Source organism: Canis lupus, chromosome 19 (assembly GCF_003254725.2).
Source record: "Canis lupus dingo isolate Sandy chromosome 19, ASM325472v2, whole genome shotgun sequence".
Taxonomy (NCBI): Eukaryota; Metazoa; Chordata; class Mammalia; order Carnivora; family Canidae; genus Canis; species Canis lupus.
In genome coordinates, this window is record NC_064261.1 from 48,839,825 (window position 1) to 48,853,147 (window position 13,323).

A 13,323-nucleotide genomic window follows, 5' to 3' on the forward strand; every position below is an offset into this window, starting at 1 on the left:
TTAAAAAAAAGAAAGAAATTTTGCATTTTGAACAAAAATAAAAGATATACATCACGTGATTCTCTAAAACCACTTATGGAGATTTTACTAGAAAATGAATTATACTTTATAATTTATTATAAATTTATCATTTATAATTATAATAAATTAGAAAAGCACATGTGATTGGGAAGATTAGAATGATAAAGGAATCATGTTACATACACATGAGGAACTATTTATTGGCTCATATATCATAGTATTAAAAACTGAGCTTCAGCATCAGATTCTCCTTATTTGAATCACAAATGAAGCATAATTATCAGTCTGACTTTATATATTTTTGGAACATTTCTGTGTTTATTCCATTGTGAAATTTGGATACAAAGTCATATATATATATTTGTGCGTGTGTGTGTGTATACACACACACACACACTCACATAAATGTACATGTGTTTGCCCATATAGTTGTGTAAATTCTAGGATTGCGAGATGGAGTTTCTCTGAATTAACTCCCTTAACTTTTTGATCAATAAACACCTTTTATATTTTTACACTATGCCAGATGCTCAGGATTCAAAGATGAATAAGAGACTGTCCTTTTCCTTAAGGGAAAGATGATTTGACAGCGTACATTCAGTGAAGAAGTGTACTTCCGTCAAGGGGACTTGGTGAGGAGAAGGGAGGGAGGAGTCAATTTTACCTGAGATATTGTTACTCTTCTATCAATGTGGAAGCTTTTTTTTTTTTTTTTTTTTTTTTTCCGGTAACCTATATAAAACTTAACTTTCAAATCTTGTTAAAAAGAATACCTATTCCTAATTAGTTTAGGAGTTATGGTAGATTATCCACTGAAAGATTAATTACATGCTTTCCAGTGAAGTATTATAAGCCATAAGTTGAAAGTTGGACCAGATGCATTTCAGCCCTGAAAACTCATTAACCATCTGACCATGTTGCACATATGGTAACAAAGTGAAGAATGTATCCAGTCAAACACACATAAACACTTCTTCATCATCATAGGACAACTGCCTCTTAATGTCTGCCAGTAATCTTATGATTTCTCATACCTACAAATAACTAGTTTAGGAGCAGAGACGCTAGGAAGAGAAAGGTTTCAAATGGTGGACCTGTAAGCCCACACTAAGTATGTAGAAGTCCAGACTGCTGTCTGTACTCCTCTTTTGTTACAAAATTTGCCATTTATCTCTCTTAATCTCCAACCTGAAATGAGCTTTGGATTGGAAACATGAAATTCCACATTGGGAATGGACAACTTCTCTGTTGGGGAAATCACCTGCACTGATTTCATTGGCCAAATTATTTTAATGCCTAAATGTTACAGCTATTAGTTTACCTGAGAAGGACTGCCCTCCCCTCTCCCTCTTGGTCAGGTACCGAACTTCAGGGACATCCCAAATCTTCACAATTCCTGCTCAACATGATACAACCCCCGACAAAGGAAACATTCTTTGCAGTTCTTCCCTAGTCACAAGATGGCAAACAGCCTCACCAGCCTGAACCTTGTGATAAATGGGGTGGCTTCATGGAAAGTATTTGCCAGTTTCATGTGTGAAGCCAAAATATTTTTATCCATAAATATATCAGTGTAAGTAGTTTGTTCTTTGTTCTTTTAATTGATTTATTTTTTTTGCCAGAATATATTAATTTGATAGCTACTTACACATTAGTAACAAACACTAGCATAATGCTTGATCTATATTTTGATGAATTTTACTAATCAAAAAAAGTTTACAAAAGAAAACAATCTGTTAATACCTTTCTTTGAATGTGGATACTCCTTTTGAATTCCTTAACAATGGCCAGTTTACAATGTTATAATGCCGACAATATGTCTATATTGGCAAAAAAGAATTCTATCTAATACTATGAATCCTGAAATTCATCTATTTCTTCATTAAGTTTTCGGTTTTATTTTTTTTTAATTTTATTTTATTTATTCATGAGAGAAACACACAGAGAGGCAGAGATGCAGGCAGAGGGAGAAGCAGGCTCCCTGTGGGGGGTGTGATGCAGGACTCGATCCCAGGACCCTGGGGTCATGACCTGAGCCAGAGGCAGACGCTCAACCACTGAGCCACCCAGGCACCCCAAGTTTTCAGTTTTAATGAAAAATGATGGTGAGGGAACTGTCGTTTAGTTTGAGTAGACAGTTTAGTATGTGTTCTGGGTACAGATGGGCCTACAACAATGGTCAAGATCTGTCAAACAGATAACTTATTATTTTCTTCTCTTTGAATATGAAAACATAAATGGCAACTTAACTTATTATTTCTTCTACTTTTGAAATGTAATGAATAGAACTGATGATAATTACCAAATTTCTAAATATATGCACTAAGTTGCTTGAATGATTTTAAAAACAACCTGAGTTATTATCTTTTTCATGGGTATTTTTAGAATAACTTTTCTTTATTTGCTGATTGTGGGTGTTTATTTTCATGCAAGAAATTTAAAGAATGTGCAAGCACTGTTATTAGAATAAAATGTTGGAGAGAAACGGGACAATATAGTCTGCCATAAAACGCACGGGGAAAGCCATAAGCTTTTTTCATTAAATACTGTATTATTTCTTTTTCTTTATATTCAATTCAATAGTTTCCTGTCTTTATTAAGTTAGTAATAAAAGGTGGAAGTTTACCAAAGATTCGTAGACTGAAAAAACAGTGATAAGTTTTGGATGAGGGTTGTAGCATCATTTAACTTAATCATTAAATTATTTTAGGACATTTTGAGCAGTTATTACCTTCATATTACCGACAATGTACTAAAAGGTTCATATCACAAACACTTTATCACATACATGAATGAAGTCCTTGTGTGTACAGGTAGCAAAACAAATTAAAGATTAAACAGAAAAAAAAAGGAACAGTGATTAGAGCAGTAAATAAATAAAGGAAAAAAAGGAATCATTTTGGCTCAAGTTGTACTGAAGTTATACAGAAACAATAAGAGCCCACAGTTTGATGCTTCCATTTTAAATTTTGGTGTAGAAGTTAAAATAGATTTGACTGAATTGTTCATTTTTATCTCTATATCATTTTTAAATTATATATATATATGTATATATCAGCCATCAATTATAAAAATATGTAAATAAAAATGGAGGAAAGTGCAAGCAAGGGTAGAAGAAAATTAAAAATAAAACCACAGTAAGTTAAGGACCGTAACACATTCAATAATATTCCATATATTAGGCTGGGGGCTGCAAATCTGACCACAGTCATCCTTGCAGCCAGCACAAGGGAAAACATGATAACTTATTTCAGCAATTTTTTTTTTTTTCTAGAGAAACCCAAACAATTTCTCAGCACAACATTTTAAAGAGACCATATGCTCTGGAAAATTGGGATGAGAAATAAATAAATCCATGAATACAATCTCACAAAGCACCACAGATTCTGTTCACAATAATGGGTATTCTTCACATTTTTAACACAATAACTTGTTCTAGAGGGAAAAAAAACTGTTCGAAACTAAGAGAGAAAAATAAAATGTCTCTTAAAAATTTAACCATGAATCTTGACTACTATTATTATCTGATTTTAGTCCTTTAAAGCCTTATAGACTTGGTAGTTTTAGTAAATTTTGTAAAATTTTTTTTAAATTAAGATATCTACAATGAATATTCATCTTGTGTTCTGAGATGTTGGCATATTATCTGGTGTTTTATCTCTCAATATGAATTTCTGCACTAACATGGAGACTATATATAAAATATATACAACATGGAAAAGTCGTCATTTGTTTCTAAGGTACAATATTATGTCATACTGAAATAATAACTTTTGAGATCTTCATGCCAGAAGCTGCAGCTTAGGGTTTTTGACTTTGAAATGGGAAAGTAGGTATAAACCAGAACATAAATAGGGAAGACTAGTAAAGACCATGGAGTATTTGCTGTGTATGTGACAGTGTGCTAGATAAGTTCATTTTGATTTTCTCATTTAATCCTTCAAGACAAACATAAACATTTATTTTTACCCCAGATTCTCTATGAGGACACTAGCATCCAGTGGATTGATTCTCTTACCAAATGTTATACAGGATAAACAGGTAAATCTGGGTCTTTTGGCTCTAAAGCCCTTCTTTGTATCACATCATGCTACCTGTAAGTAAACATGATTTGTAATCTTTTCCACTTTCCATTTCAAATCTACTCCATGTATTTTGTTGACTGTAATTCTCCCAGCATCTCATTCTGAATCCTGTTCAATTTCCCATCCTGGTATCCCCTTCTGGCCATATCCACTGTTCCCCAACACCTTTCCTTTCCTGCCACTTTAAAAAAAATTGCTCACCTGTATTTCAGTAGGATCACATTCTAACCTGCAATTCCTCAAAAACTGGGGTAAGAAACTGACCAATACAGTGATATAACTATATAGATAGAGATGAATATCTGATACATATCGGTTAGAAGGCTAATTCAACACATATTAATGTCTTCTCAACTAGCTTTAGATAAATTATATGAATACCAAGATCTCTCATTATGATTTGTTTATTACGTTTTGTCTATTTAGTATCAAAAATGTATGTACCTTATGAAAATGTGGGGAGATTGGAACTTTTGTGCACCATTGGTAGGATTGTATAATGGTGCAACTGCTGAGAAAAACAGCATGACTGTTCCTCAAAAAAGTAAAAATAGGGGCACCGGGGTGGCTCAGTGGTTGAGCATCTGCCTTGGCTCATGTCGGGATCCCAGGCTCCTGGGTTCGAGTCCCACATTGGGCTCCCCACAGGGAGCCTGCTTCTCCCTCTGCCCATGTCTCTGCCTCTCTCTGTGTTTCTCTCATGAATAAATAAATAAGATCTTAAAAAAAAAGCTAAACTAAAAATAGAACTTCCATATGATGCAGCAATCTCACTTCTGGGTATATGTTAGAATGTAAATAGGGAGGACTGGCTCTCAAAGGATTCAAAGCAGAGTCTTAAACATATAGGCACCCACATTCATAGCAGCATCATTCACGAAAGTGTAGAGGCAGAACTTGAAGTCCACTAACAAATGAACAGATGAAGAAAATGTGGTCAATACATTCGAAGGAGTATTATTCAGACTTCAAAGGGAAAGAAATGTTGTTACATGCCACGACACGTATGAACCTTGAAGGCATTACACTAAGTGAAAGAAACCAGTGAAAGACAAATCCTGTATGATTCCCATCATAGGAAAATGATAAATACTAGTCACATTCATGGGGGAAAAAAAGTAGAATTTGGTAGAGTTTCAGTTTTACAAAAGGAAAAAAGTTCTGGAGCTCCGTTGCATGACAATGTGAATACACTTAATACTACCTCTGCTCTCTATGCTTAAAAATGGTTAAGATGGTAAATTTTACACTGTGTTTTTTTTTTTTACCACAATAAAAAAAAAAACATATATGCGTTGCAAGAAATGAAAGAGAAACTTGTATTATTAAAATTAGGGCATGCTATATAACATAAATAAAATAGCCTGTTTCTATTAATGGCTTTCTCAGAAATGGTGAGTACATTTCTTTGAGAGTCTTTATGGAGCACTACCTTTTGCTAACATTCTGTTAATGTCCTTTGAGTTGGTTTTCATATGTTGGTTGTGGATATGTTATTCTGTAGATTAACCCCTAAAATAGTTCAGCCTTGTTACCACCTATTATTTATAAACTTCCGGTTATACTTAGTGATGTCTTCTGCTTTTCTCTTTGGTTCCATGTATAATGGTGACCAAGTGCACTTGGATCATATGTGATTCTAAGAGTCATTAAAGGAAAAGAAAAGTAGATAGTAGCCTGATTTTATATAACTGTGGTATTATCAGAAATAAAAAGTTGTTATCTATATTAAAATCATTACTGAACTTTAGATTCTATAAGGAATCCCATCATGCTTGGCCAAGTTAAGAACTATAATTTATCTTTCCTTTTCATTATTACACACTCAGCTATTACTAAAACCTTACTTTATTAGTTACTGCAAAAAAAAAATTAAACCTTTATGTAAAACGATGGTTAACAGAGGTACTAGTATGTTTTAAATTATATCATATTTTCAAAGTTTATTCTTTCATTTCTCTATTAAGAAACTTAAAGTTGATTTAATTTTATTGAAATGAAATATACTAATAGTATATTATATAAATAATAGTTTAGATATACATATATTTATCTAGGACTTTTATCCATGTTTCTGAACCCCTCCATTCCTTTAAATTTCTATCCATTTTTTTCACAAAAGATGCTTGTCTTTTTCTGTATAATTGTTTTTCAGTTTTCATCCTTTTAAAAAAATAATTCCTTAGTGAATTTTTGTTTTTGAGTAGTTTATTGTTATGGATGATTCATAAAATGAAATATCTTACATTAATCATAGGCAATGTTTCTTCCGCTTTAACCTTCTTACCTAATCAGTTTAACCTCCTTTCAGGAATGAAACTCAGTTTGGGATCTTCCTATATATATTGTTAATTGCTTTCAAAAATTTATGGTTATCTAAAATCACCCAGCTTATTCATTTCTCTTTGCTTTCAAAATGGCATCATCGAGATAATTACCCTTAGCTAAGCAGTTATTATTCGTATATTATTAATATTTTAAAATAGGCAAGCAGTATTAAATTTGATTCTCCAAGTATGTTTTTTATATCTTAAGAAGTTCATTTTAGATACCGTTGACATTTATAACATAGCATAACTTTTAAATAGGTCACTCAAATTCCTTGATGAATTGTTGCATTTTTTTTTTCCTAATATTGGGGTAACTACTTAATCACATAAAGGCAAAAAGGTATTCCTTCTCAGCATACATATTGGGTTCAAGGCAGTTCCGTGATTTAAACATTTCCCAATATTATCATCACTTAGCCTTTTTACAAGCTGCATTAAATTCTCTAGGTATATATTTCTATCAGTATGACTCCATAGATTTATAACATTACTAATTACTCTATTTAAAAAGTACACTCATTATCACTTGATTTGAATTTGTGTATCTTTACCATCACTTTGTTTAAAATGGAGAAATCGAAGTTGTAATTTTCTGCAAGAAAAAGCAAAATTAAGAAAATTTAGCAATAGATGCTTCAAGAACGTCTTCACTTGGTATATATGTTTGCTTCATTAATTCTGTGGTGCTTGAAAATACAACTTTGAAAAATCCTACAACCTCGAAATAGCAAAACACAAAGAAAACACCAAGAAAAAAAGAAAGAAACCCAAATACACATAGTGGTCATTAAAACGATTTCCCCAGTGATCCCCTGAATTAATGGTGCAGCATTCACACAGCTGAGTTCCTATTGCTTTCTCTTGTCTTTTATTTCTCAACCACACTTGGCATCATTCTGGGGTGGTTTTTTTCTTCTTTAACTATTTTTATAGACTTTTCCTTGCCAGAGGGGTGCCTGGCTGGCTCAGTTGGTAGCGCACACAACTCTTGATCTCAGGGTCATGAGTTCAAGCCCCATGTTGGGCGTGGAGCCTACTTAAAAGTGAAAACAAAGCAAAACAAAAAAAACTTTTCTACTTCAATTACCCTGTATTTGTTTTTCAATTTGTAGACCACTGTTTCTTCTGAATGAAAAAATATAGAAATTGAAAATAGTTTCCAAGATTCTCAGGTGCAAATTTCTGTCTGTTTACTGAAGTAGAAATCCTTACTAATTTAAGGATATTTGAAGAAAATCACTATGTTCAATTCCTTTAAATGGAAACTCGCTTCTACAAAATGTTATTAGCTTAAGAATTGGATAAATAGAAGCTACATATTATTCAAACTCACCTACTAAAAAAGAGCATATATGGTTTGCCTTTTGATTTCTATTTTGATGTCTTTTCAGACATGAAGCCCTCGTATGTGTAAGCTCCTCTTCCTCCACCTTGCAGCCACCATCACAGTCTCTGTTTCTATGAGTTTGACTATTTTATATACTTCATATAAGTGGGATTATGCATTATTTGTCTTTTTTGCAACTGGCATAATGTCGCAACTTAGCATAATGTCTTCCGGTTTCATTCATGTTGTCTCACATGGCAACATTTCCTCTTTTTCCTCCACCTCTCCCACGTCCCCTTCTTTTTCCTCCTCCTCTTCTTGTTCTTCTCCTCCTCCTTCTTCTGCAAAACATGGAGTTGGAAAAGGGAGTATATCAATAGTCTTTTTAGATCATTGTCGATATTTTTCTTTGCCACTACAACGAATCTCAACAAATAGTAGTTTCTTGAAGGTTAATTGCAAAGTGGAATCTGAAACCATATTAATACATTTTACATGTGCTGCTACATGAAAACCCCTTCATCTATTTGCACTTTGAAAAAATTAGTTATACCATTGCATGCTTTGATAATGTATGTTTGGTAAGATATTGGTTTGCTGAGTTATGCATATCTTTTAAATATGCATATGTTTCATTATATAATACATTAAAATTAATATTTATAATATCATTATCAATCTCATCTGAAAGTGTTGGTGGCTGACTATAAAGTTTACATTAATAGATAAAAGTTTTCAATCCTTTGAATTTTTGCTTGAAAATTCAAACTTCAGAAAAAAAAAGAAAATTCAAACTTCATGATTGGCAACAAAGACTAATGTTTTTCTTGAGGTTGTAGGTCATTTGGTTTATTCTTAGTAAATGTCCAGTAGCCGCCAAATTCGAATTATCATATTTCCTTGTCAGTCATTTTTTCAAGTAAAAATAATGTTTCAGGGAAAAAGTGGCTAGTTTAGCTCACAACCCAAATAATTGCACACATTCTTGATGATTTCCTTGAGATAATCATCACACTTTGGTGTGCAAGAGAATAGCTCTACGTGGGCTTCCCATTTCATCACACAGAATATTAACAATGTCTACTCAAGGTCATTCTTAAACAAAACTGGGTGTTGTTTGTTTTCCTTTGAGTGTATGAGAAAAATACAGTGGTTACTGATATTATTTGGTGCATCTAATGTTATTCAAACCTAAATACCAGCACTACTTTTGCAAAGAGTAAAATTCAATATAATGAAAATAATAAATAAGGTCTTGTAATTAGAAAAAAGCTTTGATTTTTTTGGACCTCCCAGAAGCCTCTCAGGGATGACCCAGGAGTTTACAGACCATGCTTGAAAACAGCTGTCCAGACTTTACAACATGCATATTTAACACATTAAATTCAACTATCAATTAAAATCATTACCATGTCCCAAATAATGCAAGTACTTTAGAATACTTCAACTTCATTTACCTCTCTTATGCTATTGCTAGCATATATCTGACTGTATTTCTTTGAAAAACCTATGAAATTGTTACTGCTTTGTACAGAAAACATTTCTAAAAATTTATCCACATGTTTAGCATTTCCATTGTTCTTTATTTTTGTTACACATTTGTACTTCTATCAGGAATAGTTTTTCTTTTGTCTTCAGTACTTCCTTTAGAAGTTCTCAGTGAACTCCAAAAAGTTAATTCCCCTTCTCTCATGTGTTTGAACACATATTTATTTTGCTTTTATTTTTATTAGAGTATTTTAACTGGAAGTAGAATTTTAGATTCTCATTTATTATTATTTTATTATTATTATTACACTTTAAGGATGTCATTCTATTGCTTTCTGGTTTCTGTTATTTCTCAATCCCATCTGGATATTGACCCCCATCATCCAATGACTTCAAAGAGCTGTTTTGTTTGTTTGTTTCTTGTTTGTTAGTTCTGTATTTTATCCAGCTTTATTAGTTATTCTTGGCAGAGCTTTTTTTCTCATACAAGCTACTCCATCATAGCTGGGAACAGAATTCGTTTCTAACTCATTTTTTTAATTATGGAGTAAAATAAATATGGAAAGAAATATTATATCTAATTCTAATTGCATTTAAATTATTTTAAGTGTTCAGGTACCACAATATTTGTTTGACCTTGACTATTAGAAGACTTGAGGGGAAAATATCAGCTACATTTAATCTGTTCACACATTGCTTCCTGTGGTTATAAGGCAGAAAGCTGAAATTTGTCTTTGTGTCAGACTTTTGTACTTTGGAATGAATCATTTTGATAAACTCTTAGTCATGAATAAGTAAGCCAAGTACCTTTGTATTGTGTTGGCAGCAGTCCCAAATATTTGTTGAGTAAGAAAAATGCCAATTCTTTATAAGAAGTTGGTAAGTATTTCCAGTACAGTGTGAAAGGCTATACCAGTTTGAACAGTGTGAAATAGGTAGCTCAGCAGAAGGATAATTTGTATAGTAAGGGGGGATTGTTAGCATCTATGGTAGAAGTCTGAGGAACTTGCCAAAAAGAAGTAAGTAGCTAAATGTGGAGGTAGCCATGAAGGAAAGGGACTAGCGACAGGGGGAAGAGGAGAAATAGCCAACAAGAACCTCCCAGTGTAAGTGAAAAACCAATGAACTGTAGGGGACAAGTCAGTTAGACAAATTTTAGTACACAGTCCACTTTTTCATTTTAATTCCTTTATGATATTTTTCATAGGAACTATAGAACTGACCTTCCAAAATATCATTCAATGCAGACAGTTTAAGTGGCACAGAAAAGCAGAGATGAGGCCACCAGATGTTGCCAAGAGGGGCAGTTCACAGCCAGAAATGAACAACAACAACAAAAAAAAAAATCAAGAGATTCCCTAGAGGTTGTAGGATTTACTTGAGCAAGTTATCAAACTTGAATTACTTTATTTGATACAAAAAGAAAAGAAAACCTCAAAAAAGATGTGAATGCACTTAAGTTTCAATGTCTACTGAAATAAGGACTAAAGTAGAGAATTACATAGAAGAAGTTTCATGGAAGGACATTTTATACTTGAAGAAGAAATCATAGAAAACCCGTATGTTTTTAAAGAATACTAAAATATGCAATACTGCACAGTGCCTAAATTAAACTCAATATTCTATTTTTAGTATCACTACCAGTGGTAGAAAAACAAAGGTTCTTTGAAGGCATGTTTTACCTTTACAAATAGTAGTTCATATCGATAAGCAGTCCAGCCGTTAATCCTAAGAACTGCCTAGAATGAACAGGCCTCTGGTTACAACTTCTAATATCTAAGCTAAGTAGATTTTTAGTTATGCTTCTTTCTGTGGAACCACAAAATGGCAAATCTCTAAAATTTGAAAACTTCAAAGCATTGTTGGAAATTGATTTATAGTGTAAAACTCTATAGATTATTAGAGGGAAAGGTAAGTTTTCTTCTCTTTCATTTGTTCTTCTTAGAAATGTCTGCAAATGTTAAAGCAATTTTTGTGGTTTGGAGAAATAGGGTGAAACAAAATAATAATAGCATTTTTTTTATTTACTCAAAATCTTCTACCACTTTCATATACCTATATTATCCTAAACCACTGTGGGAGATTTTTTTTTTAAAGTAGTCAATGAACTAGTTGTTTCAATCATCCATATATCTTTCTGTAATGATTTGGCTGTACTTTTTCATAAATGAATTAAAAACAGTTTGTTGCTTGGTGTAAAAGTATTATTTTATTCATTTAATTATTTTAATTTCAAAATAGAGAATCCTACTTCTCTTTCAACAAATATATTTGACATATGTGTATAAGTCAGATATGCATTCATTCATCTAAATTTATATATTTATACACCTATATTGCATATTAATACAATTAGATATAGATATAACAAAATGACTTCTATAGGTCCCAAATTTCTATAGTTTTATTTTCAGTTCAGAACACACGTACAATTCAATACACTTATTAATCAACCATTAGAAGTGTGTTACTATGTTGAAGCAGCCATGGCCTTTGTTCCATGTCACTTGCGTTGGCTTAGGCTGACACATAGCTACAAGGCATGACGGATCAAAGTAATTAAAGTTCCAATCATTTACCTTTCTGTGTTCAGTGTCAACTTGGCTAGCCTTCCCCCTGAGTTCCTAGTATTTTAATTTCACCAGATGTGTGTGTGTGTGTGTGTGTGTGTGTGTGTGTGTAGGTGGGTAAGCATGCACACATACCTGCCTGTGTATGTGCTCGTAAATAATAAAGAGCTGTCATTACTTTTGCTGTGTTTATAGAATTTCCAGCATTTTCGTTTAAAGTTTTCTTATATATTATTAAATTCCTTCATTATTGTAATTTTTTAAATAAAAACCTTGACTTACAATGAATTTACACTTCACGTAAATTTGAGACTCTCTGCCTTAATATGTAAGATGAGAATCATCAGTAGATAGAGGTTATGTCTGTATATGGAAAGACAGATGCTGGGAGAAAGTTTGCATGATCCTCTGAACAATCCTTCTGCATTAAGCCAGATAAATACGAGTCCATCTAAAAAAATTGGATACATAATCAACTCCTTATAGAGTTCTCAGATGAAGACTTAGTTTACAATTTAATTTATGTCTCTAACAGCCAACTTTTCTAATTCAAGAAGATAAATTAAAAAAATTGGTTTAGATTAAAAATTGAGTTTTCCAACAGAAGTTCACTGCAATCACATGGTGTTCAACTACAGATATTAGCCAAGTTAATGGACTCCAGGCAACCTTTCATGTTACTATTTAATAGTTTCTATTCTCTAGATGATTGCACCTAAGATTTTAGCCAGATTGACGTTTTAATGATAAGCAACACCATATTAACATTTACTATGGGAATCTATTCAATAATGCCAATTAATGATCACCCAGATCCCTTGCTTTTACACCTTGGTTTTACCTTGTTTGATCTTGCCCTAATACTTTTACTTAACTATACTACAAAAAGATATAAAAACTTTTGAGATATTGGTACTATTCAGTTCAATGTTATTTAACAAAGATCTCCACAATTTTAAAATCTTTTTTATTTATTATTTTTTGTTTGCTTGTTCAGTGGCAGCTTAGATAGAAAGGGAGTGTATTTCTAAAATATCTACTAAAAAAAGAACTCAAGCATTAGCCTATCTATTTGTATAACTATTATTTGGAAAGAATAGTAGATCAGTGGAATTACTACTTTTATAAAGTATATCAGTTAAAGAATTATGCCCGCAACAGAGTCATATTGATAATAATGCAGCCATTGTTAGCATTTGATTAGTGTCATGCATTAATCGTTTTTTGTTGATTGATGGCTTTAGGATAATATATTTGTTCCAAGTTTCCTACATGAAACATTCTTTTGATCCTGAAAGTTATCCTGTTAGGATCTCCCAGCCTCTGGCATTCAGTTGCTAAAAGCAGCATGTTCATTTAGCTGTGGATGCCATAGAACTTTAAAGCAGCATTTTGTCAACAGGACTCCAAGTCACATCTGATAAATTAATAAGGCAGGATTCTCTTCATAGAGGTACTTTGTCTTTTAAAGTCTTTCAAAGATTACCAAATGCACTATTTTT

At 32.5% G+C, this 13,323-nt stretch overlaps 1 long non-coding RNA gene across 1 annotated transcript in view; it reads right to left on the reverse strand.

Annotated features, from left to right (window-relative positions):
• Nucleotides 1-6,231: 6,231 nt before the first annotated feature.
• Nucleotides 6,232-13,323, reverse strand: part of LOC118351560 (uncharacterized) — a 39,032-nt gene continuing 31,940 nt past the window's right edge. Inside the window, exon 5 of the long non-coding RNA XR_004807154.2 lies at nt 6,232-8,104. This is a non-coding gene — a long non-coding RNA (uncharacterized LOC118351560). The remainder of the gene's footprint in view (nt 8,105-13,323) is intronic.